We start from the raw sequence: 6110 nt of genomic DNA on the forward strand, positions 1-6110 counted from the left end.
TGAAATGCTGGGCTGGATGAATCCCAAGCTGGAATCAAGCTTGCCAAGAGAAATAACAACCTCAGATATCCAGATGATGCTCCCCTAATGGCAGAAAGTAAAGAGGAACTAAAGAGCCTCTTGATGAAAGTGAAAGAGAAGAGTGAAAAAGCTGGCTTAAAACTCAACATTCAAAAAACAAAGATCCCATCACTTCATGGCAAATAGATGAGGAAACAGTGACAGACTTTATTTTCTTGGGCTCCAAAATCAGTGCAAATGGTGACTGCCACCATGAAATTAAAAGATGCTTGCTCCTTGGAAGAAAAGCCATGAGAAACCTAGACAGCATATTAAAAATCAGAGACATCACTTTGCCAACAAAGGTCTGTTTAGTCAAAGCTATGGTTTTTGGTAGTCCTGTATGGATGCTGGGCTTAGTCCAGGTACTTCCAAATCAGAGGGATCCTCCCTGGCCTGAGGGGGAAGGCACAGCGGCTAAGTCACAGAGAGACTATCATTTTTTTCCCCCATTTAAGCGAGACTATTTAATTGGATTACTCACATGGGTGATGTTTGGTTTCAGAATTTCAGGACGAAGCACAGGAGGCTTCTAGGAAGAAGCTGCAGCAGGAGAGCCCAGAAGCTTCAGACAAGACATAAAGCAAGGAACACTGGGGGCCAGCAGAAATGGCTGCCTTGTGGACACTGACAGAGCATCCAGGGGCTACAGGACAGGACTACTCCACTTTGAGAAGAAATCTTGTTACTTTGGGTCTGGAGCAGGGCCAGTACCAGTCCTCCTGGAGGTTGAGGACTCTTTAGGAAGAGCAGCCAGGCAAGTTTGAGATGGCAGAATCCCCCAGAATCCACAAACCATAGAGATGAGATGGTGGGTCTATTCTTAAGTATTTGTTGGGTTTGTTACTTTCACTAGAGAGCCAGTTGCCAGCTGCAGGGACTCCCTGAGGCCACGTCACAAGTCCCATCTCCTCAGGCCATGGCTGTGAGAGAGCAGGTCTCCTTTGCACCCAGAAGTAGGTTGGAGGCTTAGCCCTGGATTGAACTGGTTCTTCTGGACCTTCCTATGCTCTTCTGGGAGACTCTCCATCCAGCATGCAATTCAGGTGCGTAGTGGAGTTTGATGGCAGAAGAGGAAAAAGAACCATATGAGATACTGTGGTCAGCCCTGACATTGAGTGTATCAGGTGTAATAACCAGGTGTAATGTCTGGGTTAAACCAGAGAAACAGAACTAGTAGGAGATATATTGTTTATATATATGTGAAATTGACTCACGTAATTCTGGAGGCAGGCAAGTCCCAAGATCTGAAGGGTGAGTCATCAAGCTGGAGACCCAGGAGAGCTGATGTTTTTATTTCATTCTGAGTTCAAAGGCCTGAGAACCAGCGAGCCAGTGTTGGAGTTCCAGTCCAAAGGCTGGCAGGCTCAAGACACAGGAAGAGCCAGTGTTTCAGTTCAAGTCTGCAGGCAGGAAAAAACAGGTGTCCCAATTCAAAAAGCAGCCAAGCAAGAGGAATTCTCCCTTACTAGGGGGAGAGCTTTCTGTTAGATTCAGCCCTTCCACTGATTGGATGCGGTTCACCCATATTAGGGAGCACAATCTGCTTGATCAGTCTGCTGCTGCTGCTGCTAAGTCACTTCAGTCATGTCCGACTGTGTGACCACATAGATGGCAGCCCACCAGGCTCCCCTCTCCCTGGGATTCTCCAGGCAAGAATACTGGAGTGGGTTGCCATTTCCTTCTCCAATGCATGCATGCATGCTAAGTCGCTTCAGTTGTGTCCAACTCTGTGACCCTATGGACAGCAGCCCACCAGGCTCTCCTGTCCATGGGATTCTCCAGGCAAGAATACAGGAGTAGGTTGCCATTTCCTTCTCCTGCTTGATCAGTCTACCAATATAAATATTAATCTCATCTAAAAACACTCTCACAAACACACCCAGAATGATGTTTGACCAGAATGTCTGAGCTCTCTATGGCCTAGATCAGGTCAACCCATAAAATTAACTGTCACTTTGGGATTCCTGAGCTACCAGCTCTGCCAGGGAACTGGTGGATCTAGTAAGGCAAGGTGCTTTGTCCACCTCATTGGACCTCACCCTACTCATCAGCAATCTCTCTTCCTGAGCAGACCTAAAAGGAAATACAAAGTTTCTCTGCATTTTTGACTCTGGCAGCCATGGAATTGCACTTTGCTCAAACTCCTACTATCAGAGTCCTTAACTGGCTGAGGGCCCCAGCTGCCACACTTAAAATCCATCATATGCTTTACTGAGAGCACCCCTCCTGTGGGTTGCTCTAGTCCTCCACCCAGAAAGGACTCCTTTTTTGGCACCCAAACATCTCTCTCCATCTCACTTGTGGTCAGACTTTCGTGGAAATATGACAACTGTCCCTACCTCTTCTGGCTCCCTCCCTATTTCAGGGGTTTCCCCCAATAAGATAATTGTGCAGTTAATCATCTCTTAGTATCCACTTGTCCAAGGATCTAGACTGACACACTGACTTCTCCTCCTTCAAAGAGGCAGCGTTATCTAGAAAGAGCACACATTTCAGAGTCAGACAGACCTGGACTGCAACCTGAACTCCCCCCACTTACTTGCTGTGTATCATCCTATTTGAGTCACAGTGTCTCTGAACTTCAGTTTGGCCAGAGTTGTTGAATGATTAAATAAAACGTTAAAAGATAAGAAACTTGAAATCCAAATTTCTTTCTATAATTTAATATTTTAGTCTATTTGGGCTGCAATAACAAAAAGATCATAAATTTTTTGTTGTTCATTCGCTAAGTTCTGTCCGACTTCTTGTGACCCCATGGACTGCAGCACCCTGGGCTTCCCTGTCCTTTACTGTCTCCCGGAGTTTGCTCAAACTCATGTTCATTGAGTCAGTGATGCCATCCAACCATTTCATGCTCTCTCACCCTCTTCTCCTCCTGCCCTCAGTTTTCCCCAGCATCAGGGTCTTTTCCAAGCACTCGGCTCTTCCCATCAGGTTTCCAAAGTACTGGAGCTTCAGCTTTAGCATCAGTCCTTCCAGTGAATATACAGGGTTGATGTCCTTTAGGATTGACTGGTTTGATCTCCTTGCTGTCCAAGGGACTCTCAAGAATCTTCTCCAGCACCACAGTTCAAAAGCATCAATTCTTCGGCACTCAGTCTTCTTTATGGTCCATCTCTCACATCCGTACATCACTACTGGAAAAACCATAGCTTTGATTAGACGGACCTTTGTTGGCAAAGTGATGTCTTTGAGTTTTAATACGCTGTCTAGGTTTCTCATGGCTTTTCTTCCAAGGAGCAAGCATCTTTTAATTTCATGGTGGCAGTCACCATTTGCACTGATTTTGGAGCCCAAGAAAATAAAGTCTGTCACTGTTTCCTCATCTATTTGCGATGAAATGATGGGATCTTCATTTTCTGAATGATGAGTTTTAAGCCAGGTTTTTCACTCTCCTCTTTCACTTTCATCAAGTGGCTCTTTAGTTCCTCTTTACTTTCTGCCATTAGGGTGGTATCATCTGCATATCTGAGGTTGTTTATATTTCTCTTGGCAAGCTTGATTCTAGCTTGGGATTCATCCAGCCTGGCATTTCACATGATGTACTCTGCATATAAGTTAAATAAGCAGGGTGACAATATACAGTCTTGATGTACTCTTTTCCCAATTTTGAACCAGTCCATTGTTCCATGTCCAGTTCTAACTTTTGCTTCTTGACCTGCAAACAGGTTTCTCAGGAGACAGGTGAGGTGGTCTGGCATTACCATCTCTTTAAGAATTTTTCACAGTTTGCTGTGATCCATGCAGTCAAAAGCTTTAGTACATAGTAAAGCTTAACCAACAAACATTTGTTTCTCACAGTTCTAGAGGCTAGAAAGATCAAGGTGCCAGCAGATTTGTTGTCTGGTGAGGGTCCTCTTCCTGGTTCATAGGTTGTTATCTTCTGGCTGTGCCCTCACGTGTCAGAGGGACAAGGGAGCTCTCTGGGCCCTCTTTTATATGGGCACTAATCCCATTATTCAGGGTTCCACTCTCATGACCTAATCACCTCCCAAAGGCCGCCATCTCCTAATGCCATCACATTGGGGGTTATGATTTCAATATACGAATTTTGGAGGAGGGGGACACAAACATTCAGCCTATAGCACTTAGCTACAGGTGTTGTACTACTACTGTCAATTTTGATAAATGCACCATGGTTATGTAAGATATTGACCTTGGGGGGAGGGGGGCAAGGGGTCTGTAGAAACTTTCTATAATATCTTTATAATTTTCCTATAAACATAAAATATTCCCAAAGGGAAAAAAATTAAAGAGGTTACAAATGAGTGATGTAGTAGTTGCTCAATAAGTGACAGAATCCTGACAGCACTGAGAACTGCCTCTGCTACTGCATCTGCCCGAGCCATGGCCCCTCACCCACAAATCAGGTTTGGTGTGGACTCCCCAAGCTGTGATATTGGAAAGAGAGAGGTATCATTTTATTTAATAGAAAGGTCACTGTTTGGTTGTCTGATAGTTCAGCACTGAGTATTTGCTCACCGAGGAAGGGAGGAAGAAGTTTGTCCTTGATAACTATCCCCAGTGTCCCTGCATCACAGAGGCCTCCCTGACTCCCATTCTAGAGTTCACAGGCATGCGTCCGGACGAATACGGGGAAGTCCTGTTTATTGTCTCTCCCCTGCCCCCATCCGTCTAGAACATCGTCCTCCTGGGCTCAGAGCTGAGGTGTCACTATTATAGCCTCAGTGCCCAGGACGGTGCCTGCTGCCTTGTAGTTTTTATGGAATTGAAGTCCCCTGGTGTGGGTTCCAGCCCCCAGGTTCAGCCACTGTTTTGGGGCCTCCTCTGCCCTGCAGGCTGGTGTCTTGTTCACCTATCCTGCCCTGAAGACCTAGCGCCACCCTTCCCCCATACCTGGGCTCCCTCTTTGTTCACTGGCTCTTTCCACCTGTCTGCCAGCAGCTGCCATGCTCCCTGCCAGCCTTAATTCTGCTTCATTTAAGCTCATTTGTACAATTTCCTTTTAAAGAACTCATCTGAAGAGCAGCACCTGTTCTGGGAGGCCCAGCTCCCTTTTCCTAATCAGCCCAGAGCCTTGTAGAGGAGGTACCCCTGACATGGCAGTTTTCTCCCCTCTGGGAACTAGCTGGAGCAGAGCCCAGTTCGCAGGCCCAACAGCAGGTATTTCCTGGGAAGCCTCTGCCAGGACAGTAGCAAGCCTGAAGAGACTCAGAGATGCTCAGTTCCTGCCGGGCTTGGGGTCGGTAGACATTCTGTGAAAATTCTGAATTTAAGAAGACGGAAGGCCAAAGTGCTATAGGAGCTGACCCGCCTCCTGAGGCGAATTTTCCCCCCTCACAGCTACGACGCACCCTGTGTCCTCACTGCGGGGCTTTAGACCTCAGACTGCCCTGAGGGCTACAACCCAGGATGAGGGTCTGTTCTACTCGGGAAATTGGAGTGAGAAGGAAGTTTGGGAGAGGTGTCCTTGCCCCAGGGAATATTTTCATTTCACCCTGACAGCTGGCAAAACCAGAAGGCCTCATCGACATAAATTTTTGCCCAACCAGAACTACCCTTTCTGTGCACTGTTCTAGAATCTCATCTCAGCATGAGGAGACCAGACTCTGCTAAGCACATTTTCACATCCTCCTCTCACTTTTGTGCTGCAGAAAACTCATTAGCACATTTAATTCCTCTTGGTTTTCACAGAAATGAAACCAAAGAGGGAAGTGGGGGAGGCAGAAACAGAAGGGCCCAGGAGACTCACCTGGAGGAGGAGAAATTCCTGGGAATGGGTCAGCCGGGGTCATAGGACGAACTCTGGCCTCAGCTAGATGAGGTCTGAGTCCCATCTCCACCATTAATTCACTGCAACCACAGGCAAGTCGCTGAATCTCTTGGAGCCTTGGTTTGCAAATTTCTAAAGTAGAACTTTTAATACCTAGCTGCTGAGAATAAACGAGATAACATCAGTATCTGGTATAGTACATGGTATTTGATACATAAGGAGTACACAATAAACAGTAGCTTTCATTACCATTGAAAGGCTTCAAAACAGTGAATGAGGTCACCTTTATCTTTTTTTTAAATTATGTGACTCT

At 46.2% G+C, this 6110-nt stretch overlaps 1 long non-coding RNA gene across 5 annotated transcripts in view; it reads right to left on the reverse strand.

Moving 5' to 3' along the window:
* Positions 1–208: 208 nt before the first annotated feature.
* The window catches only part of LOC109561916 (uncharacterized), a 71545-nt gene continuing 65643 nt past the window's right edge, over positions 209–6110 (reverse strand). For 2 of the 5 annotated variants that reach the window (XR_011567624.1, XR_011567621.1), the window contains exons 4-5: positions 5777–5957; positions 209–3200 (exon numbers count right to left, since the gene is read on the reverse strand). This is a non-coding gene — a long non-coding RNA (uncharacterized lncRNA). The remainder of the gene's footprint in view (positions 3201–5776; positions 5958–6110) is intronic. The other 3 variants (XR_011567625.1, XR_011567623.1, XR_011567622.1) reach the window with 3 other exon arrangements.

The sequence above is a fragment of the Bos indicus genome, chromosome 7 (genome assembly GCF_029378745.1).
Source record: "Bos indicus isolate NIAB-ARS_2022 breed Sahiwal x Tharparkar chromosome 7, NIAB-ARS_B.indTharparkar_mat_pri_1.0, whole genome shotgun sequence".
Lineage (NCBI taxonomy): Eukaryota > Metazoa > Chordata > Mammalia > Artiodactyla > Bovidae > Bos > Bos indicus.